The 19,140-nt window shown below is 43.6% G+C and overlaps 33 non-coding genes and 1 pseudogene across 33 annotated transcripts; all 34 read left to right on the top strand.

Moving 5' to 3' along the window:
- The first annotated feature begins 178 nt into the window (after positions 1 to 178).
- LOC125798851 (U5 spliceosomal RNA) lies at positions 179 to 295 on the top strand. The gene has a single exon (XR_007437643.1). It is a non-coding gene; the product is annotated as a U5 spliceosomal RNA (small nuclear RNA).
- Positions 296 to 508: 213 nt separating this feature from the next.
- On the top strand, positions 509 to 699 carry LOC125798778 (U2 spliceosomal RNA). The gene has a single exon (XR_007437572.1). It is a non-coding gene; the product is annotated as a U2 spliceosomal RNA (small nuclear RNA).
- Positions 700 to 1,237: 538 nt separating this feature from the next.
- Positions 1,238 to 1,354, top strand: LOC125798852 (U5 spliceosomal RNA). Its single transcript, XR_007437644.1, has one exon. It is a non-coding gene; the product is annotated as a U5 spliceosomal RNA (small nuclear RNA).
- A 213-nt stretch (positions 1,355 to 1,567) lies between these two features.
- LOC125798821 (U2 spliceosomal RNA) lies at positions 1,568 to 1,758 on the top strand. Its single transcript, XR_007437615.1, has one exon. It is a non-coding gene; the product is annotated as a U2 spliceosomal RNA (small nuclear RNA).
- A 538-nt stretch (positions 1,759 to 2,296) lies between these two features.
- LOC125798853 (U5 spliceosomal RNA) lies at positions 2,297 to 2,413 on the top strand. Its single transcript, XR_007437645.1, has one exon. It is a non-coding gene; the product is annotated as a U5 spliceosomal RNA (small nuclear RNA).
- Positions 2,414 to 2,626: 213 nt separating this feature from the next.
- Positions 2,627 to 2,817, top strand: LOC125798832 (U2 spliceosomal RNA). The gene has a single exon (XR_007437626.1). It is a non-coding gene; the product is annotated as a U2 spliceosomal RNA (small nuclear RNA).
- Positions 2,818 to 3,355: 538 nt separating this feature from the next.
- On the top strand, positions 3,356 to 3,472 carry LOC125798855 (U5 spliceosomal RNA). The gene has a single exon (XR_007437647.1). It is a non-coding gene; the product is annotated as a U5 spliceosomal RNA (small nuclear RNA).
- A 213-nt stretch (positions 3,473 to 3,685) lies between these two features.
- LOC125798843 (U2 spliceosomal RNA) lies at positions 3,686 to 3,876 on the top strand. Its single transcript, XR_007437637.1, has one exon. It is a non-coding gene; the product is annotated as a U2 spliceosomal RNA (small nuclear RNA).
- Positions 3,877 to 4,410: 534 nt separating this feature from the next.
- On the top strand, positions 4,411 to 4,527 carry LOC125798856 (U5 spliceosomal RNA). The gene has a single exon (XR_007437648.1). It is a non-coding gene; the product is annotated as a U5 spliceosomal RNA (small nuclear RNA).
- A 213-nt stretch (positions 4,528 to 4,740) lies between these two features.
- LOC125798854 (U2 spliceosomal RNA) lies at positions 4,741 to 4,931 on the top strand. Its single transcript, XR_007437646.1, has one exon. It is a non-coding gene; the product is annotated as a U2 spliceosomal RNA (small nuclear RNA).
- Positions 4,932 to 5,469: 538 nt separating this feature from the next.
- On the top strand, positions 5,470 to 5,586 carry LOC125798857 (U5 spliceosomal RNA). Its single transcript, XR_007437649.1, has one exon. It is a non-coding gene; the product is annotated as a U5 spliceosomal RNA (small nuclear RNA).
- A 213-nt stretch (positions 5,587 to 5,799) lies between these two features.
- Positions 5,800 to 5,990, top strand: LOC125798784 (U2 spliceosomal RNA). The gene has a single exon (XR_007437578.1). It is a non-coding gene; the product is annotated as a U2 spliceosomal RNA (small nuclear RNA).
- A 538-nt stretch (positions 5,991 to 6,528) lies between these two features.
- On the top strand, positions 6,529 to 6,645 carry LOC125798858 (U5 spliceosomal RNA). The gene has a single exon (XR_007437650.1). It is a non-coding gene; the product is annotated as a U5 spliceosomal RNA (small nuclear RNA).
- Positions 6,646 to 6,858: 213 nt separating this feature from the next.
- On the top strand, positions 6,859 to 7,049 carry LOC125798795 (U2 spliceosomal RNA). Its single transcript, XR_007437589.1, has one exon. It is a non-coding gene; the product is annotated as a U2 spliceosomal RNA (small nuclear RNA).
- Positions 7,050 to 7,587: 538 nt separating this feature from the next.
- On the top strand, positions 7,588 to 7,704 carry LOC125798859 (U5 spliceosomal RNA). The gene has a single exon (XR_007437651.1). It is a non-coding gene; the product is annotated as a U5 spliceosomal RNA (small nuclear RNA).
- Positions 7,705 to 7,917: 213 nt separating this feature from the next.
- On the top strand, positions 7,918 to 8,108 carry LOC125798806 (U2 spliceosomal RNA). The gene has a single exon (XR_007437600.1). It is a non-coding gene; the product is annotated as a U2 spliceosomal RNA (small nuclear RNA).
- Positions 8,109 to 8,646: 538 nt separating this feature from the next.
- LOC125798779 (U5 spliceosomal RNA) lies at positions 8,647 to 8,763 on the top strand. Its single transcript, XR_007437573.1, has one exon. It is a non-coding gene; the product is annotated as a U5 spliceosomal RNA (small nuclear RNA).
- Positions 8,764 to 8,976: 213 nt separating this feature from the next.
- LOC125798814 (U2 spliceosomal RNA) lies at positions 8,977 to 9,167 on the top strand. The gene has a single exon (XR_007437608.1). It is a non-coding gene; the product is annotated as a U2 spliceosomal RNA (small nuclear RNA).
- Positions 9,168 to 9,705: 538 nt separating this feature from the next.
- LOC125798780 (U5 spliceosomal RNA) lies at positions 9,706 to 9,822 on the top strand. Its single transcript, XR_007437574.1, has one exon. It is a non-coding gene; the product is annotated as a U5 spliceosomal RNA (small nuclear RNA).
- A 213-nt stretch (positions 9,823 to 10,035) lies between these two features.
- Positions 10,036 to 10,226, top strand: LOC125798815 (U2 spliceosomal RNA). Its single transcript, XR_007437609.1, has one exon. It is a non-coding gene; the product is annotated as a U2 spliceosomal RNA (small nuclear RNA).
- A 538-nt stretch (positions 10,227 to 10,764) lies between these two features.
- Positions 10,765 to 10,881, top strand: LOC125798781 (U5 spliceosomal RNA). Its single transcript, XR_007437575.1, has one exon. It is a non-coding gene; the product is annotated as a U5 spliceosomal RNA (small nuclear RNA).
- A 213-nt stretch (positions 10,882 to 11,094) lies between these two features.
- Positions 11,095 to 11,285, top strand: LOC125798816 (U2 spliceosomal RNA). Its single transcript, XR_007437610.1, has one exon. It is a non-coding gene; the product is annotated as a U2 spliceosomal RNA (small nuclear RNA).
- Positions 11,286 to 11,822: 537 nt separating this feature from the next.
- Positions 11,823 to 11,939, top strand: LOC125798782 (U5 spliceosomal RNA). The gene has a single exon (XR_007437576.1). It is a non-coding gene; the product is annotated as a U5 spliceosomal RNA (small nuclear RNA).
- A 213-nt stretch (positions 11,940 to 12,152) lies between these two features.
- On the top strand, positions 12,153 to 12,343 carry LOC125798817 (U2 spliceosomal RNA). Its single transcript, XR_007437611.1, has one exon. It is a non-coding gene; the product is annotated as a U2 spliceosomal RNA (small nuclear RNA).
- A 529-nt stretch (positions 12,344 to 12,872) lies between these two features.
- On the top strand, positions 12,873 to 12,989 carry LOC125798783 (U5 spliceosomal RNA). The gene has a single exon (XR_007437577.1). It is a non-coding gene; the product is annotated as a U5 spliceosomal RNA (small nuclear RNA).
- Positions 12,990 to 13,202: 213 nt separating this feature from the next.
- LOC125798818 (U2 spliceosomal RNA) lies at positions 13,203 to 13,393 on the top strand. The gene has a single exon (XR_007437612.1). It is a non-coding gene; the product is annotated as a U2 spliceosomal RNA (small nuclear RNA).
- Positions 13,394 to 13,931: 538 nt separating this feature from the next.
- Positions 13,932 to 14,048, top strand: LOC125798785 (U5 spliceosomal RNA). Its single transcript, XR_007437579.1, has one exon. It is a non-coding gene; the product is annotated as a U5 spliceosomal RNA (small nuclear RNA).
- Positions 14,049 to 14,261: 213 nt separating this feature from the next.
- On the top strand, positions 14,262 to 14,381 carry LOC125798849 (U2 spliceosomal RNA; annotated as a pseudogene).
- Positions 14,382 to 16,168: 1,787 nt separating this feature from the next.
- Positions 16,169 to 16,358, top strand: LOC125798847 (U2 spliceosomal RNA). Its single transcript, XR_007437641.1, has one exon. It is a non-coding gene; the product is annotated as a U2 spliceosomal RNA (small nuclear RNA).
- Positions 16,359 to 16,887: 529 nt separating this feature from the next.
- LOC125798786 (U5 spliceosomal RNA) lies at positions 16,888 to 17,004 on the top strand. The gene has a single exon (XR_007437580.1). It is a non-coding gene; the product is annotated as a U5 spliceosomal RNA (small nuclear RNA).
- A 213-nt stretch (positions 17,005 to 17,217) lies between these two features.
- Positions 17,218 to 17,408, top strand: LOC125798819 (U2 spliceosomal RNA). The gene has a single exon (XR_007437613.1). It is a non-coding gene; the product is annotated as a U2 spliceosomal RNA (small nuclear RNA).
- Positions 17,409 to 17,937: 529 nt separating this feature from the next.
- LOC125798787 (U5 spliceosomal RNA) lies at positions 17,938 to 18,054 on the top strand. Its single transcript, XR_007437581.1, has one exon. It is a non-coding gene; the product is annotated as a U5 spliceosomal RNA (small nuclear RNA).
- Positions 18,055 to 18,267: 213 nt separating this feature from the next.
- Positions 18,268 to 18,458, top strand: LOC125798820 (U2 spliceosomal RNA). The gene has a single exon (XR_007437614.1). It is a non-coding gene; the product is annotated as a U2 spliceosomal RNA (small nuclear RNA).
- Positions 18,459 to 18,995: 537 nt separating this feature from the next.
- LOC125798788 (U5 spliceosomal RNA) lies at positions 18,996 to 19,112 on the top strand. Its single transcript, XR_007437582.1, has one exon. It is a non-coding gene; the product is annotated as a U5 spliceosomal RNA (small nuclear RNA).
- Positions 19,113 to 19,140: the final 28 nt, after the last annotated feature.

Below are 19,140 nucleotides of genomic sequence, written 5' to 3' on the forward strand. Positions count from 1 at the left end.
AGGCAAACGAGACTGTACCCGCCCAGGCGTGACATCATCAGGAATCGGGCGCGTTAACTGGAGGAAAAGACAGAAAAGTCGACGGTTGCCTTCCCTCTCGAGCTTCCTTCGCTCCCTGCCTTCCTCCAGCTGTCTCGGCCCTTTTTGGACCTCGGAGGGCTCTGCGGAGTTACGGGTATAGCTCGGGTTTCTCTTCATTCACGTATAAATCTTTCGCCTTTTACTAAAGATTTCCGTGGAGAGGAACGTTGACGAGTATTGTTTATTTTTTGAAGGCTTTGCTTTTAGCAAAGCTGCATATTTTGGTCAATAAAAGAAATCAAATAAATAAATAAATAAAGAAAGAAAGAAAGAAAGAAAGAAAGAAAAGGAAAGGAAAAAGTCAAACCTCTTTGAACAACGGCTAGAGTAGGGAGGCATTAATTGGCTGAGAAATCTGCTGGCTTCGCCGCTTAGTAGCTACATAGTAAAAAGAAGGGCCCCGCAACCAGGTGGCGATATTCGGGTTATCGCTTCTCGGCCTTTTGGCTAAGATCAAGTGTAGTATCTGTTCTTATCAGTTTAATATCTGATACGCCCTCTATATGAGGGCTACATATTAAATGGATTTTTAGAACAGGGAGCCAGAACAGGAGCTTGCTCCTTCTGCTCCACGCATCGACCTGGTATTGCAGTACCTCCAGGAGCGGTGCACCTTCCTTACAGCGGTGCAAAGAAAGAAGAAACGACTGGGTCGTTGGCTGAGTACTTGAAGAGTGCTTGATTTTTTGTGGGGGAGGGGTCGGTTCTTGTGATTTGTCTTGTGTTTTTTGAAGTGAATGAATGCATGTTTGTGTTGTTGTTCTTGTTCTGTTTATTTATTTATTTATTTATTTATTTAATGACGTTGTTTCCGGCAGGGGGAGGGTCTTTTTCGAGCGCGTTCCGTTTTCCCTCCGTTTTTGTTCTTTTTTTTTTTTTTTTTTTTTTTTTTTTTTTAATTTTTTTTCTTATTTTGTTATATGTGATATGTCGTTTAGCTGGTCTCTTTGTGTTCTTTTGTGTCCCTTTGTGCTCTTTAGGCAAACGAGACTGTACCCGCCCAGGCGTGACATCATCAGGAATCGGGCGCGTTAACTGGAGGAAAAGACAGAAAAGTCGACGGTTGCCTTCCCTCTCGAGCTTCCTTCGCTCCCTGCCTTCCTCCAGCTGTCTCGGCCCTTTTTGGACCTCGGAGGGCTCTGCGGAGTTACGGGTATAGCTCGGGTTTCTCTTCATTCACGTATAAATCTTTCGCCTTTTACTAAAGATTTCCGTGGAGAGGAACGTTGACGAGTATTGTTTATTTTTTGAAGGCTTTGCTTTTAGCAAAGCTGCATATTTTGGTCAATAAAAGAAATCAAATAAATAAATAAATAAAGAAAGAAAGAAAGAAAGAAAGAAAGAAAAGGAAAGGAAAAAGTCAAACCTCTTTGAACAACGGCTAGAGTAGGGAGGCATTAATTGGCTGAGAAATCTGCTGGCTTCGCCGCTTAGTAGCTACATAGTAAAAAGAAGGGCCCCGCAACCAGGTGGCGATATTCGGGTTATCGCTTCTCGGCCTTTTGGCTAAGATCAAGTGTAGTATCTGTTCTTATCAGTTTAATATCTGATACGCCCTCTATATGAGGGCTACATATTAAATGGATTTTTAGAACAGGGAGCCAGAACAGGAGCTTGCTCCTTCTGCTCCACGCATCGACCTGGTATTGCAGTACCTCCAGGAGCGGTGCACCTTCCTTACAGCGGTGCAAAGAAAGAAGAAACGACTGGGTCGTTGGCTGAGTACTTGAAGAGTGCTTGATTTTTTGTGGGGGAGGGGTCGGTTCTTGTGATTTGTCTTGTGTTTTTTGAAGTGAATGAATGCATGTTTGTGTTGTTGTTCTTGTTCTGTTTATTTATTTATTTATTTATTTATTTAATGACGTTGTTTCCGGCAGGGGGAGGGTCTTTTTCGAGCGCGTTCCGTTTTCCCTCCGTTTTTGTTCTTTTTTTTTTTTTTTTTTTTTTTTTTTTTTTAATTTTTTTTCTTATTTTGTTATATGTGATATGTCGTTTAGCTGGTCTCTTTGTGTTCTTTTGTGTCCCTTTGTGCTCTTTAGGCAAACGAGACTGTACCCGCCCAGGCGTGACATCATCAGGAATCGGGCGCGTTAACTGGAGGAAAAGACAGAAAAGTCGACGGTTGCCTTCCCTCTCGAGCTTCCTTCGCTCCCTGCCTTCCTCCAGCTGTCTCGGCCCTTTTTGGACCTCGGAGGGCTCTGCGGAGTTACGGGTATAGCTCGGGTTTCTCTTCATTCACGTATAAATCTTTCGCCTTTTACTAAAGATTTCCGTGGAGAGGAACGTTGACGAGTATTGTTTATTTTTTGAAGGCTTTGCTTTTAGCAAAGCTGCATATTTTGGTCAATAAAAGAAATCAAATAAATAAATAAATAAAGAAAGAAAGAAAGAAAGAAAGAAAGAAAAGGAAAGGAAAAAGTCAAACCTCTTTGAACAACGGCTAGAGTAGGGAGGCATTAATTGGCTGAGAAATCTGCTGGCTTCGCCGCTTAGTAGCTACATAGTAAAAAGAAGGGCCCCGCAACCAGGTGGCGATATTCGGGTTATCGCTTCTCGGCCTTTTGGCTAAGATCAAGTGTAGTATCTGTTCTTATCAGTTTAATATCTGATACGCCCTCTATATGAGGGCTACATATTAAATGGATTTTTAGAACAGGGAGCCAGAACAGGAGCTTGCTCCTTCTGCTCCACGCATCGACCTGGTATTGCAGTACCTCCAGGAGCGGTGCACCTTCCTTACAGCGGTGCAAAGAAAGAAGAAACGACTGGGTCGTTGGCTGAGTACTTGAAGAGTGCTTGATTTTTTGTGGGGGAGGGGTCGGTTCTTGTGATTTGTCTTGTGTTTTTTGAAGTGAATGAATGCATGTTTGTGTTGTTGTTCTTGTTCTGTTTATTTATTTATTTATTTATTTATTTAATGACGTTGTTTCCGGCAGGGGGAGGGTCTTTTTCGAGCGCGTTCCGTTTTCCCTCCGTTTTTGTTCTTTTTTTTTTTTTTTTTTTTTTTTTTTTTTTAATTTTTTTTCTTATTTTGTTATATGTGATATGTCGTTTAGCTGGTCTCTTTGTGTTCTTTTGTGTCCCTTTGTGCTCTTTAGGCAAACGAGACTGTACCCGCCCAGGCGTGACATCATCAGGAATCGGGCGCGTTAACTGGAGGAAAAGACAGAAAAGTCGACGGTTGCCTTCCCTCTCGAGCTTCCTTCGCTCCCTGCCTTCCTCCAGCTGTCTCGGCCCTTTTTGGACCTCGGAGGGCTCTGCGGAGTTACGGGTATAGCTCGGGTTTCTCTTCATTCACGTATAAATCTTTCGCCTTTTACTAAAGATTTCCGTGGAGAGGAACGTTGACGAGTATTGTTTATTTTTTGAAGGCTTTGCTTTTAGCAAAGCTGCATATTTTGGTCAATAAAAGAAATCAAATAAATAAATAAATAAAGAAAGAAAGAAAGAAAGAAAGAAAGAAAAGGAAAGGAAAAAGTCAAACCTCTTTGAACAACGGCTAGAGTAGGGAGGCATTAATTGGCTGAGAAATCTGCTGGCTTCGCCGCTTAGTAGCTACATAGTAAAAAGAAGGGCCCCGCAACCAGGTGGCGATATTCGGGTTATCGCTTCTCGGCCTTTTGGCTAAGATCAAGTGTAGTATCTGTTCTTATCAGTTTAATATCTGATACGCCCTCTATATGAGGGCTACATATTAAATGGATTTTTAGAACAGGGAGCCAGAACAGGAGCTTGCTCCTTCTGCTCCACGCATCGACCTGGTATTGCAGTACCTCCAGGAGCGGTGCACCTTCCTTACAGCGGTGCAAAGAAAGAAGAAACGACTGGGTCGTTGGCTGAGTACTTGAAGAGTGCTTGATTTTTTGTGGGGGAGGGGTCGGTTCTTGTGATTTGTCTTGTGTTTTTTGAAGTGAATGAATGCATGTTTGTGTTGTTGTTCTTGTTCTGTTTATTTATTTATTTATTTATTTAATGACGTTGTTTCCGGCAGGGGGAGGGTCTTTTTCGAGCGCGTTCCGTTTTCCCTCCGTTTTTGTTCTTTTTTTTTTTTTTTTTTTTTTTTTTTTTTTAATTTTTTTTCTTATTTTGTTATATGTGATATGTCGTTTAGCTGGTCTCTTTGTGTTCTTTTGTGTCCCTTTGTGCTCTTTAGGCAAACGAGACTGTACCCGCCCAGGCGTGACATCATCAGGAATCGGGCGCGTTAACTGGAGGAAAAGACAGAAAAGTCGACGGTTGCCTTCCCTCTCGAGCTTCCTTCGCTCCCTGCCTTCCTCCAGCTGTCTCGGCCCTTTTTGGACCTCGGAGGGCTCTGCGGAGTTACGGGTATAGCTCGGGTTTCTCTTCATTCACGTATAAATCTTTCGCCTTTTACTAAAGATTTCCGTGGAGAGGAACGTTGACGAGTATTGTTTATTTTTTGAAGGCTTTGCTTTTAGCAAAGCTGCATATTTTGGTCAATAAAAGAAATCAAATAAATAAATAAATAAAGAAAGAAAGAAAGAAAGAAAGAAAGAAAAGGAAAGGAAAAAGTCAAACCTCTTTGAACAACGGCTAGAGTAGGGAGGCATTAATTGGCTGAGAAATCTGCTGGCTTCGCCGCTTAGTAGCTACATAGTAAAAAGAAGGGCCCCGCAACCAGGTGGCGATATTCGGGTTATCGCTTCTCGGCCTTTTGGCTAAGATCAAGTGTAGTATCTGTTCTTATCAGTTTAATATCTGATACGCCCTCTATATGAGGGCTACATATTAAATGGATTTTTAGAACAGGGAGCCAGAACAGGAGCTTGCTCCTTCTGCTCCACGCATCGACCTGGTATTGCAGTACCTCCAGGAGCGGTGCACCTTCCTTACAGCGGTGCAAAGAAAGAAGAAACGACTGGGTCGTTGGCTGAGTACTTGAAGAGTGCTTGATTTTTTGTGGGGGAGGGGTCGGTTCTTGTGATTTGTCTTGTGTTTTTTGAAGTGAATGAATGCATGTTTGTGTTGTTGTTCTTGTTCTGTTTATTTATTTATTTATTTATTTATTTAATGACGTTGTTTCCGGCAGGGGGAGGGTCTTTTTCGAGCGCGTTCCGTTTTCCCTCCGTTTTTGTTCTTTTTTTTTTTTTTTTTTTTTTTTTTTTTTTAATTTTTTTTCTTATTTTGTTATATGTGATATGTCGTTTAGCTGGTCTCTTTGTGTTCTTTTGTGTCCCTTTGTGCTCTTTAGGCAAACGAGACTGTACCCGCCCAGGCGTGACATCATCAGGAATCGGGCGCGTTAACTGGAGGAAAAGACAGAAAAGTCGACGGTTGCCTTCCCTCTCGAGCTTCCTTCGCTCCCTGCCTTCCTCCAGCTGTCTCGGCCCTTTTTGGACCTCGGAGGGCTCTGCGGAGTTACGGGTATAGCTCGGGTTTCTCTTCATTCACGTATAAATCTTTCGCCTTTTACTAAAGATTTCCGTGGAGAGGAACGTTGACGAGTATTGTTTATTTTTTGAAGGCTTTGCTTTTAGCAAAGCTGCATATTTTGGTCAATAAAAGAAATCAAATAAATAAATAAATAAAGAAAGAAAGAAAGAAAGAAAGAAAGAAAAGGAAAGGAAAAAGTCAAACCTCTTTGAACAACGGCTAGAGTAGGGAGGCATTAATTGGCTGAGAAATCTGCTGGCTTCGCCGCTTAGTAGCTACATAGTAAAAAGAAGGGCCCCGCAACCAGGTGGCGATATTCGGGTTATCGCTTCTCGGCCTTTTGGCTAAGATCAAGTGTAGTATCTGTTCTTATCAGTTTAATATCTGATACGCCCTCTATATGAGGGCTACATATTAAATGGATTTTTAGAACAGGGAGCCAGAACAGGAGCTTGCTCCTTCTGCTCCACGCATCGACCTGGTATTGCAGTACCTCCAGGAGCGGTGCACCTTCCTTACAGCGGTGCAAAGAAAGAAGAAACGACTGGGTCGTTGGCTGAGTACTTGAAGAGTGCTTGATTTTTTGTGGGGGAGGGGTCGGTTCTTGTGATTTGTCTTGTGTTTTTTGAAGTGAATGAATGCATGTTTGTGTTGTTGTTCTTGTTCTGTTTATTTATTTATTTATTTATTTATTTAATGACGTTGTTTCCGGCAGGGGGAGGGTCTTTTTCGAGCGCGTTCCGTTTTCCCTCCGTTTTTGTTCTTTTTTTTTTTTTTTTTTTTTTTTTTTTTTTAATTTTTTTTCTTATTTTGTTATATGTGATATGTCGTTTAGCTGGTCTCTTTGTGTTCTTTTGTGTCCCTTTGTGCTCTTTAGGCAAACGAGACTGTACCCGCCCAGGCGTGACATCATCAGGAATCGGGCGCGTTAACTGGAGGAAAAGACAGAAAAGTCGACGGTTGCCTTCCCTCTCGAGCTTCCTTCGCTCCCTGCCTTCCTCCAGCTGTCTCGGCCCTTTTTGGACCTCGGAGGGCTCTGCGGAGTTACGGGTATAGCTCGGGTTTCTCTTCATTCACGTATAAATCTTTCGCCTTTTACTAAAGATTTCCGTGGAGAGGAACGTTGACGAGTATTGTTTATTTTTTGAAGGCTTTGCTTTTAGCAAAGCTGCATATTTTGGTCAATAAAAGAAATCAAATAAATAAATAAATAAAGAAAGAAAGAAAGAAAGAAAGAAAGAAAAGGAAAGGAAAAAGTCAAACCTCTTTGAACAACGGCTAGAGTAGGGAGGCATTAATTGGCTGAGAAATCTGCTGGCTTCGCCGCTTAGTAGCTACATAGTAAAAAGAAGGGCCCCGCAACCAGGTGGCGATATTCGGGTTATCGCTTCTCGGCCTTTTGGCTAAGATCAAGTGTAGTATCTGTTCTTATCAGTTTAATATCTGATACGCCCTCTATATGAGGGCTACATATTAAATGGATTTTTAGAACAGGGAGCCAGAACAGGAGCTTGCTCCTTCTGCTCCACGCATCGACCTGGTATTGCAGTACCTCCAGGAGCGGTGCACCTTCCTTACAGCGGTGCAAAGAAAGAAGAAACGACTGGGTCGTTGGCTGAGTACTTGAAGAGTGCTTGATTTTTTGTGGGGGAGGGGTCGGTTCTTGTGATTTGTCTTGTGTTTTTTGAAGTGAATGAATGCATGTTTGTGTTGTTGTTCTTGTTCTGTTTATTTATTTATTTATTTATTTATTTAATGACGTTGTTTCCGGCAGGGGGAGGGTCTTTTTCGAGCGCGTTCCGTTTTCCCTCCGTTTTTGTTCTTTTTTTTTTTTTTTTTTTTTTTTTTTTTTTAATTTTTTTTCTTATTTTGTTATATGTGATATGTCGTTTAGCTGGTCTCTTTGTGTTCTTTTGTGTCCCTTTGTGCTCTTTAGGCAAACGAGACTGTACCCGCCCAGGCGTGACATCATCAGGAATCGGGCGCGTTAACTGGAGGAAAAGACAGAAAAGTCGACGGTTGCCTTCCCTCTCGAGCTTCCTTCGCTCCCTGCCTTCCTCCAGCTGTCTCGGCCCTTTTTGGACCTCGGAGGGCTCTGCGGAGTTACGGGTATAGCTCGGGTTTCTCTTCATTCACGTATAAATCTTTCGCCTTTTACTAAAGATTTCCGTGGAGAGGAACGTTGACGAGTATTGTTTATTTTTTGAAGGCTTTGCTTTTAGCAAAGCTGCATATTTTGGTCAATAAAAGAAATCAAATAAATAAATAAATAAAGAAAGAAAGAAAGAAAGAAAGAAAGAAAAGGAAAGGAAAAAGTCAAACCTCTTTGAACAACGGCTAGAGTAGGGAGGCATTAATTGGCTGAGAAATCTGCTGGCTTCGCCGCTTAGTAGCTACATAGTAAAAAGAAGGGCCCCGCAACCAGGTGGCGATATTCGGGTTATCGCTTCTCGGCCTTTTGGCTAAGATCAAGTGTAGTATCTGTTCTTATCAGTTTAATATCTGATACGCCCTCTATATGAGGGCTACATATTAAATGGATTTTTAGAACAGGGAGCCAGAACAGGAGCTTGCTCCTTCTGCTCCACGCATCGACCTGGTATTGCAGTACCTCCAGGAGCGGTGCACCTTCCTTACAGCGGTGCAAAGAAAGAAGAAACGACTGGGTCGTTGGCTGAGTACTTGAAGAGTGCTTGATTTTTTGTGGGGGAGGGGTCGGTTCTTGTGATTTGTCTTGTGTTTTTTGAAGTGAATGAATGCATGTTTGTGTTGTTGTTCTTGTTCTGTTTATTTATTTATTTATTTATTTATTTAATGACGTTGTTTCCGGCAGGGGGAGGGTCTTTTTCGAGCGCGTTCCGTTTTCCCTCCGTTTTTGTTCTTTTTTTTTTTTTTTTTTTTTTTTTTTTTTTAATTTTTTTTCTTATTTTGTTATATGTGATATGTCGTTTAGCTGGTCTCTTTGTGTTCTTTTGTGTCCCTTTGTGCTCTTTAGGCAAACGAGACTGTACCCGCCCAGGCGTGACATCATCAGGAATCGGGCGCGTTAACTGGAGGAAAAGACAGAAAAGTCGACGGTTGCCTTCCCTCTCGAGCTTCCTTCGCTCCCTGCCTTCCTCCAGCTGTCTCGGCCCTTTTTGGACCTCGGAGGGCTCTGCGGAGTTACGGGTATAGCTCGGGTTTCTCTTCATTCACGTATAAATCTTTCGCCTTTTACTAAAGATTTCCGTGGAGAGGAACGTTGACGAGTATTGTTTATTTTTTGAAGGCTTTGCTTTTAGCAAAGCTGCATATTTTGGTCAATAAAAGAAATCAAATAAATAAATAAATAAAGAAAGAAAGAAAGAAAGAAAGAAAGAAAAGGAAAGGAAAAAGTCAAACCTCTTTGAACAACGGCTAGAGTAGGGAGGCATTAATTGGCTGAGAAATCTGCTGGCTTCGCCGCTTAGTAGCTACATAGTAAAAAGAAGGGCCCCGCAACCAGGTGGCGATATTCGGGTTATCGCTTCTCGGCCTTTTGGCTAAGATCAAGTGTAGTATCTGTTCTTATCAGTTTAATATCTGATACGCCCTCTATATGAGGGCTACATATTAAATGGATTTTTAGAACAGGGAGCCAGAACAGGAGCTTGCTCCTTCTGCTCCACGCATCGACCTGGTATTGCAGTACCTCCAGGAGCGGTGCACCTTCCTTACAGCGGTGCAAAGAAAGAAGAAACGACTGGGTCGTTGGCTGAGTACTTGAAGAGTGCTTGATTTTTTGTGGGGGAGGGGTCGGTTCTTGTGATTTGTCTTGTGTTTTTTGAAGTGAATGAATGCATGTTTGTGTTGTTGTTCTTGTTCTGTTTATTTATTTATTTATTTATTTATTTAATGACGTTGTTTCCGGCAGGGGGAGGGTCTTTTTCGAGCGCGTTCCGTTTTCCCTCCGTTTTTGTTCTTTTTTTTTTTTTTTTTTTTTTTTTTTTTTTAATTTTTTTTCTTATTTTGTTATATGTGATATGTCGTTTAGCTGGTCTCTTTGTGTTCTTTTGTGTCCCTTTGTGCTCTTTAGGCAAACGAGACTGTACCCGCCCAGGCGTGACATCATCAGGAATCGGGCGCGTTAACTGGAGGAAAAGACAGAAAAGTCGACGGTTGCCTTCCCTCTCGAGCTTCCTTCGCTCCCTGCCTTCCTCCAGCTGTCTCGGCCCTTTTTGGACCTCGGAGGGCTCTGCGGAGTTACGGGTATAGCTCGGGTTTCTCTTCATTCACGTATAAATCTTTCGCCTTTTACTAAAGATTTCCGTGGAGAGGAACGTTGACGAGTATTGTTTATTTTTTGAAGGCTTTGCTTTTAGCAAAGCTGCATATTTTGGTCAATAAAAGAAATCAAATAAATAAATAAATAAAGAAAGAAAGAAAGAAAGAAAGAAAGAAAAGGAAAGGAAAAAGTCAAACCTCTTTGAACAACGGCTAGAGTAGGGAGGCATTAATTGGCTGAGAAATCTGCTGGCTTCGCCGCTTAGTAGCTACATAGTAAAAAGAAGGGCCCCGCAACCAGGTGGCGATATTCGGGTTATCGCTTCTCGGCCTTTTGGCTAAGATCAAGTGTAGTATCTGTTCTTATCAGTTTAATATCTGATACGCCCTCTATATGAGGGCTACATATTAAATGGATTTTTAGAACAGGGAGCCAGAACAGGAGCTTGCTCCTTCTGCTCCACGCATCGACCTGGTATTGCAGTACCTCCAGGAGCGGTGCACCTTCCTTACAGCGGTGCAAAGAAAGAAGAAACGACTGGGTCGTTGGCTGAGTACTTGAAGAGTGCTTGATTTTTTGTGGGGGAGGGGTCGGTTCTTGTGATTTGTCTTGTGTTTTTTGAAGTGAATGAATGCATGTTTGTGTTGTTGTTCTTGTTCTGTTTATTTATTTATTTATTTATTTATTTAATGACGTTGTTTCCGGCAGGGGGAGGGTCTTTTTCGAGCGCGTTCCGTTTTCCCTCCGTTTTTGTTCTTTTTTTTTTTTTTTTTTTTTTTTTTTTTTTAATTTTTTTTCTTATTTTGTTATATGTGATATGTCGTTTAGCTGGTCTCTTTGTGTTCTTTTGTGTCCCTTTGTGCTCTTTAGGCAAACGAGACTGTACCCGCCCAGGCGTGACATCATCAGGAATCGGGCGCGTTAACTGGAGGAAAAGACAGAAAAGTCGACGGTTGCCTTCCCTCTCGAGCTTCCTTCGCTCCCTGCCTTCCTCCAGCTGTCTCGGCCCTTTTTGGACCTCGGAGGGCTCTGCGGAGTTACGGGTATAGCTCGGGTTTCTCTTCATTCACGTATAAATCTTTCGCCTTTTACTAAAGATTTCCGTGGAGAGGAACGTTGACGAGTATTGTTTATTTTTTGAAGGCTTTGCTTTTAGCAAAGCTGCATATTTTGGTCAATAAAAGAAATCAAATAAATAAATAAATAAAGAAAGAAAGAAAGAAAGAAAGAAAGAAAAGGAAAGGAAAAAGTCAAACCTCTTTGAACAACGGCTAGAGTAGGGAGGCATTAATTGGCTGAGAAATCTGCTGGCTTCGCCGCTTAGTAGCTACATAGTAAAAAGAAGGGCCCCGCAACCAGGTGGCGATATTCGGGTTATCGCTTCTCGGCCTTTTGGCTAAGATCAAGTGTAGTATCTGTTCTTATCAGTTTAATATCTGATACGCCCTCTATATGAGGGCTACATATTAAATGGATTTTTAGAACAGGGAGCCAGAACAGGAGCTTGCTCCTTCTGCTCCACGCATCGACCTGGTATTGCAGTACCTCCAGGAGCGGTGCACCTTCCTTACAGCGGTGCAAAGAAAGAAGAAACGACTGGGTCGTTGGCTGAGTACTTGAAGAGTGCTTGATTTTTTGTGGGGGAGGGGTCGGTTCTTGTGATTTGTCTTGTGTTTTTTGAAGTGAATGAATGCATGTTTGTGTTGTTGTTCTTGTTCTGTTTATTTATTTATTTATTTATTTATTTAATGACGTTGTTTCCGGCAGGGGGAGGGTCTTTTTCGAGCGCGTTCCGTTTTCCCTCCGTTTTTGTTCTTTTTTTTTTTTTTTTTTTTTTTTTTTTTTAATTTTTTTTCTTATTTTGTTATATGTGATATGTCGTTTAGCTGGTCTCTTTGTGTTCTTTTGTGTCCCTTTGTGCTCTTTAGGCAAACGAGACTGTACCCGCCCAGGCGTGACATCATCAGGAATCGGGCGCGTTAACTGGAGGAAAAGACAGAAAAGTCGACGGTTGCCTTCCCTCTCGAGCTTCCTTCGCTCCCTGCCTTCCTCCAGCTGTCTCGGCCCTTTTTGGACCTCGGAGGGCTCTGCGGAGTTACGGGTATAGCTCGGGTTTCTCTTCATTCACGTATAAATCTTTCGCCTTTTACTAAAGATTTCCGTGGAGAGGAACGTTGACGAGTATTGTTTATTTTTTGAAGGCTTTGCTTTTAGCAAAGCTGCATATTTTGGTCAATAAAAGAAATCAAATAAATAAATAAATAAAGAAAGAAAGAAAGAAAGAAAGAAAGAAAAGGAAAGGAAAAAGTCAAACCTCTTTGAACAACGGCTAGAGTAGGGAGGCATTAATTGGCTGAGAAATCTGCTGGCTTCGCCGCTTAGTAGCTACATAGTAAAAAGAAGGGCCCCGCAACCAGGTGGCGATATTCGGGTTATCGCTTCTCGGCCTTTTGGCTAAGATCAAGTGTAGTATCTGTTCTTATCAGTTTAATATCTGATACGCCCTCTATATGAGGGCTACATATTAAATGGATTTTTAGAACAGGGAGCCAGAACAGGAGCTTGCTCCTTCTGCTCCACGCATCGACCTGGTATTGCAGTACCTCCAGGAGCGGTGCACCTTCCTTACAGCGGTGCAAAGAAAGAAGAAACGACTGGGTCGTTGGCTGAGTACTTGAAGAGTGCTTGATTTTTTGTGGGGGAGGGGTCGGTTCTTGTGATTTGTCTTGTGTTTTTTGAAGTGAATGAATGCATGTTTGTGTTGTTGTTCTTGTTCTGTTTATTTATTTATTTATTTAATGACGTTGTTTCCGGCAGGGGGAGGGTCTTTTTCGAGCGCGTTCCGTTTTCCCTCCGTTTTTGTTCTTTTTTTTTTTTTTTTTTTTTTTTTTTTTTAATTTTTTTTCTTATTTTGTTATATGTGATATGTCGTTTAGCTGGTCTCTTTGTGTTCTTTTGTGTCCCTTTGTGCTCTTTAGGCAAACGAGACTGTACCCGCCCAGGCGTGACATCATCAGGAATCGGGCGCGTTAACTGGAGGAAAAGACAGAAAAGTCGACGGTTGCCTTCCCTCTCGAGCTTCCTTCGCTCCCTGCCTTCCTCCAGCTGTCTCGGCCCTTTTTGGACCTCGGAGGGCTCTGCGGAGTTACGGGTATAGCTCGGGTTTCTCTTCATTCACGTATAAATCTTTCGCCTTTTACTAAAGATTTCCGTGGAGAGGAACGTTGACGAGTATTGTTTATTTTTTGAAGGCTTTGCTTTTAGCAAAGCTGCATATTTTGGTCAATAAAAGAAATCAAATAAATAAATAAATAAAGAAAGAAAGAAAGAAAGAAAGAAAGAAAAGGAAAGGAAAAAGTCAAACCTCTTTGAACAACGGCTAGAGTAGGGAGGCATTAATTGGCTGAGAAATCTGCTGGCTTCGCCGCTTAGTAGCTACATAGTAAAAAGAAGGGCCCCGCAACCAGGTGGCGATATTCGGGTTATCGCTTCTCGGCCTTTTGGCTAAGATCAAGTGTAGTATCTGTTCTTATCAGTTTAATATCTGATACGCCCTCTATATGAGGGCTACATATTAAATGGATTTTTAGAACAGGGAGCCAGAACAGGAGCTTGCTCCTTCTGCTCCACGCATCGACCTGGTATTGCAGTACCTCCAGGAGCGGTGCACCTTCCTTACAGCGGTGCAAAGAAAGAAGAAACGACTGGGTCGTTGGCTGAGTACTTGAAGAGTGCTTGATTTTTTGTGGGGGAGGGGTCGGTTCTTGTGATTTGTCTTGTGTTTTTTGAAGTGAATGAATGCATGTTTGTGTTGTTGTTCTTGTTCTGTTTATTTATTTATTTATTTATTTATTTAATGACGTTGTTTCCGGCAGGGGGAGGGTCTTTTTCGAGCGCGTTCCGTTTTCCCTCCGTTTTTGTTCTTTTTTTTTTTTTTTTTTTTTTTTTTTTTTTAATTTTTTTTCTTATTTTGTTATATGTGATATGTCGTTTAGCTGGTCTCTTTGTGTTCTTTTGTGTCCCTTTGTGCTCTTTAGGCAAACGAGACTGTACCCGCCCAGGCGTGACATCATCAGGAATCGGGCGCGTTAACTGGAGGAAAAGACAGAAAAGTCGACGGTTGCCTTCCCTCTCGAGCTTCCTTCGCTCCCTGCCTTCCTCCAGCTGTCTCGGCCCTTTTTGGACCTCGGAGGGCTCTGCGGAGTTACGGGTATAGCTCGGGTTTCTCTTCATTCACGTATAAATCTTTCGCCTTTTACTAAAGATTTCCGTGGAGAGGAACGTTGACGAGTATTGTTTATTTTTTGAAGGCTTTGCTTTTAGCAAAGCTGCATATTTTGGTCAATAAAAGAAATCAAATAAATAAATAAATAAAGAAAGAAAGAAAGAAAGAAAGAAAGAAAAGGAAAGGAAAAAGTCAAACCTCTTTGAACAACGGCTAGAGTAGGGAGGCATTAATTGGCTGAGAAATCTGCTGGCTTCGCCGCTTAGTAGCTACATAGTAAAAAGAAGGGCCCCGCAACCAGGTGGCGATATTCGGGTTATCGCTTCTCGGCCTTTTGGCTAAGATCAAGTGTAGTATCTGTTCTTATCAGTTTTTATCTGAAGAGGACGTCGGCTGTGCTTGGGCTTAGTTTTAGAAGGAGTTCGGGGGAGACTATATGTGCAGCTAGTGGGTGGCTTGTCCACCACTGCCGCAAGGGTCTTCCTCGGGCTTCTTTTTATTTTATTTTATTTATTTTACCGTTTTTAGATCAGCTCTCAGCCCTCCCGGATGACGAGAAGCAAGAGGAAGTCTCCGCCGAAGATAACAACGACGACGGCAACAACGGCGGTGGGGACGACTCTTCCCCGGCTGGACGACCCTCGGCGACGGACGGACCAGCTGATGGACCGGCCGGCTTCGGGACCAGCCGGAGGGGATTCCATCGCTGACGGCGCCGTGGAGTCGGGACCTCGGGGCTCTGCGGGGCAGGATGGGGCCCCGACGGCGGCGGCCTCAGCGCCTGGGATATCCCCTCTGCTGGGATCCGGTGGTGGTGGGGGCATGGGGGTCCCCCACACCGTCCGGTTCCAGTGGAGGGACCCGGGTGAGGGTGCTCTCTTCACCGAGAGGGTGCCTTTCATCCGGGAGGTCCTGTTTGCGGCGCTGGGGCTAAAACCGGAGGACCTCATCTGCGCCCAGCGGAACAATGCCCTGGGGTTTTTCGACGTTACCATGGCGTCTGAAGCAACCTTCGAGCGGGTTCTGGAGCAGGGCCAGGTCCTGGGTGGCCATCCGCTGGGGAAGAACTTTTCCATGGAGTCCATGTGGCACGTTGGCCGGCGGATGGTCACCATCCACATTTTCAATCCGTTTGTGGCAGCTGGGTCCGTCCGTCAATTCCTGGAAGAATTTGGAGAGGTCCAGCCCGGGGAGCGCATGGTCCGGGATGAGCTGGGAGTTTGGAATGGGCGCCGCCAGTACATCATGACTTTTAAAAAAAATGAAGACGGAAGTTGGAGGTACCCCCCAGCAAATTTCTTGCTGGGCGGGAATAGGGGGTACCTCTTCTTCAGGGGGCAGCCCGCCTTCTGTAGGGGGTGCCTGAAGTATGGACATCAGGTCGAGGGGTGCAAGGACGTTGAATGCCGGAATTGCCTGGGGCACGGGCACCTGGCTAAGGATTGCAACAACCCCCGCCGCTGCAGAGGCTGCGGCGGGGAGGGACACCTGATCCACTCCTGCCCCGTCCAGGTGCAGTCCTATGCCGCGGCCCTGGCGAGGGCGGGAGGGAAGAAGAACCAGCCGGAGGTGAGGGAAGATCCATCTGCGGGGGCCGTGAAGATCTACAAGATCCAGGCCCCTAGATTCTCCACCCCGGCTGAGGCCAGGTGCTCGGCCCCGGGCTCGCCCCCTCGGCCTAGTAAAGAGGCACCCCCCGGTCCTGCTCCCTCGAAGACGACAACAGCGGCAACAAAGAGAGCAAGGGAGCAGGACCAAATAAAAGACGAGCCAACAGACAGGAAGGTACGGAAGGCGGGCACCCCCCCTACGGCGGCGCCCATGGAGGCCCCTCTGGGAACACCACGGTCCCCTGATCCAGAGGACTCCGTGATGTGGATTTCGGACAGCTCACCACCACCCCTCCGAATCCAGGAGGAATACACGTCAAGTTCGGAGGGGGAGGAGTCCTCTGGAGAGGAGTGAGGGGCAATAAGAGGGGCCTCTCATGTCCTTTTTAACGATTTTAACTTTTTATCTGCTTTTATAGATGGGCCCAGGCGCAGCCAGGAGAAGCGGTTCTTAAAGTTAAGTTTTAGAAAAATTTTTATATTTCTTATCTGTTGTTAGTTTGTTTGTTTTGTTGTTTGTTAGTTTGTTTGTTTTAGTTAATAAATTTACGTTTTAATTGTTTTTAGCGGGGATGATGAGAAAGAGTAACCGAATATATAAACATTGAAGGTGAAATATTTCTGACCCGTAAAAAAGAAAAAAAAAAAAAAATCTGTTCTTATCAGTTTAATATCTGATACGCCCTCTATATGAGGGCTACATATTAAATGGATTTTTAGAACAGGGAGCCAGAACAGGAGCTTGCTCCTTCTGCTCCACGCATCGACCTGGTATTGCAGTACCTCCAGGAGCGGTGCACCTTCCTTACAGCGGTGCAAAGAAAGAAGAAACGACTGGGTCGTTGGCTGAGTACTTGAAGAGTGCTTGATTTTTTGTGGGGGAGGGGTCGGTTCTTGTGATTTGTCTTGTGTTTTTTGAAGTGAATGAATGCATGTTTGTGTTGTTGTTCTTGTTCTGTTTATTTATTTATTTATTTAATGACGTTGTTTCCGGCAGGGGGAGGGTCTTTTTCGAGCGCGTTCCGTTTTCCCTCCGTTTTTGTTCTTTTTTTTTTTTTTTTTTTTTTTTTTTTTTAATTTTTTTTCTTATTTTGTTATATGTGATATGTCGTTTAGCTGGTCTCTTTGTGTTCTTTTGTGTCCCTTTGTGCTCTTTAGGCAAACGAGACTGTACCCGCCCAGGCGTGACATCATCAGGAATCGGGCGCGTTAACTGGAGGAAAAGACAGAAAAGTCGACGGTTGCCTTCCCTCTCGAGCTTCCTTCGCTCCCTGCCTTCCTCCAGCTGTCTCGGCCCTTTTTGGACCTCGGAGGGCTCTGCGGAGTTACGGGTATAGCTCGGGTTTCTCTTCATTCACGTATAAATCTTTCGCCTTTTACTAAAGATTTCCGTGGAGAGGAACGTTGACGAGTATTGTTTATTTTTTGAAGGCTTTGCTTTTAGCAAAGCTGCATATTTTGGTCAATAAAAGAAATCAAATAAATAAATAAATAAAGAAAGAAAGAAAGAAAGAAAGAAAGAAAAGGAAAGGAAAAAGTCAAACCTCTTTGAACAACGGCTAGAGTAGGGAGGCATTAATTGGCTGAGAAATCTGCTGGCTTCGCCGCTTAGTAGCTACATAGTAAAAAGAAGGGCCCCGCAACCAGGTGGCGATATTCGGGTTATCGCTTCTCGGCCTTTTGGCTAAGATCAAGTGTAGTATCTGTTCTTATCAGTTTAATATCTGATACGCCCTCTATATGAGGGCTACATATTAAATGGATTTTTAGAACAGGGAGCCAGAACAGGAGCTTGCTCCTTCTGCTCCACGCATCGACCTGGTATTGCAGTACCTCCAGGAGCGGTGCACCTTCCTTACAGCGGTGCAAAGAAAGAAGAAACGACTGGGTCGTTGGCTGAGTACTTGAAGAGTGCTTGATTTTTTGTGGGGGAGGGGTCGGTTCTTGTGATTTGTCTTGTGTTTTTTGAAGTGAATGAATGCATGTTTGTGTTGTTGTTCTTGTTCTGTTTATTTATTTATTTATTTAATGACGTTGTTTCCGGCAGGGGGAGGGTCTTTTTCGAGCGCGTTCCGTTTTCCCTCCGTTTTTGTTCTTTTTTTTTTTTTTTTTTTTTTTTTTTTTTAATTTTTTTTCTTATTTTGTTATATGTGATATGTCGTTTAGCTGGTCTCTTTGTGTTCTTTTGTGTCCCTTTGTGCTCTTTAGGCAAACGAGACTGTACCCGCCCAGGCGTGACATCATCAGGAATCGGGCGCGTTAACTGGAGGAAAAGACAGAAAAGTCGACGGTTGCCTTCCCTCTCGAGCTTCCTTCGCTCCCTGCCTTCCTCCAGCTGTCTCGGCCCTTTTTGGACCTCGGAGGGCTCTGCGGAGTTACGGGTATAGCTCGGGTTTCTCTTCATTCACGTATAAATCTTTCGCCTTTTACTAAAGATTTCCGTGGAGAGGAACGTTGACGAGTATTGTTTATTTTTTGAAGGCTTTGCTTTTAGCAAAGCTGCATATTTTGGTCAATAAAAGAAATCAAATAAATAAATAAATAAAGAAAGAAAGAAAGAAAGAAAGAAAGAAAAGGAAAGGAAAAAGTCAAACCTCTTTGAACAACGGCTAGAGTAGGGAGGCATTAATTGGCTGAGAAATCTGCTGGCTTCGCCGCTTAGTAGCTACATAGTAAAAAGAAGGGCCCCGCAACCAGGTGGCGATATTCGGGTTATCGCTTCTCGGCCTTTTGGCTAAGATCAAGTGTAGTATCTGTTCTTATCAGTTTAATATCTGATACGCCCTCTATATGAGGGCTACATATTAAATGGATTTTTAGAACAGGGAGCCAGAACAGGAGCTTGCTCCTTCTGCTCCACGCATCGACCTGGTATTGCAGTACCTCCAGGAGCGGTGCACCTTCCTTACAGCGGTGCAAAGAAAGAAGAAACGACTGGGTCGTTGGCTGAGTACTTGAAGAGTGCTTGATTTTTTGTGGGGGAGGGGTCGGTTCTTGTGATTTGTCTTGTGTTTTTTGAAGTGAATGAATGCATGTTTGTGTTGTTGTTCTTGTTCTGTTTATTTATTTATTTATTTATTTATTTAATGACGTTGTTTCCGGCAGGGGGAGGGTCTTTTTCGAGCGCGTTCCGTTTTCCCTCCGTTTTTGTTCTTTTTTTTTTTTTTTTTTTTTTTTTTTTTTAATTTTTTTTCTTATTTTGTTATATGTGATATGTCGTTTAGCTGGTCTCTTTGTGTTCTTTTGTGTCCCTTTGTGCTCTTTAGGCAAACGAGACTGTACCCGCCCAGGCGTGACATCATCAGGAATCGGGCGCGTTAACTGGAGGAAAAGACAGAAAAGTCGACGGTTGCCTTCCCTCTCGAGCTTCCTTCGCTCCCTGCCTTCCTCCAGCTGTCTCGGCCCTTTTTGGACCTCGGAGGGCTCTGCGGAGTTACGGGTATAGCTCGGGTTTCTCTTCATTCACGTATAAATCTTTCGCCTTTTACTAAAGATTTCCGTGGAGAGGAACGTTGACGAGTATTGTTTATTTTTTGAAGGCTTTGCTTTTAGCAAAGCTGCATATTTTGGTCAATAAAAGAAATCAA

This window comes from Astyanax mexicanus, unplaced genomic scaffold (assembly GCF_023375975.1).
Source record: "Astyanax mexicanus isolate ESR-SI-001 unplaced genomic scaffold, AstMex3_surface scaffold_86, whole genome shotgun sequence".
Taxonomy (NCBI): domain Eukaryota; kingdom Metazoa; phylum Chordata; class Actinopteri; order Characiformes; family Acestrorhamphidae; genus Astyanax; species Astyanax mexicanus.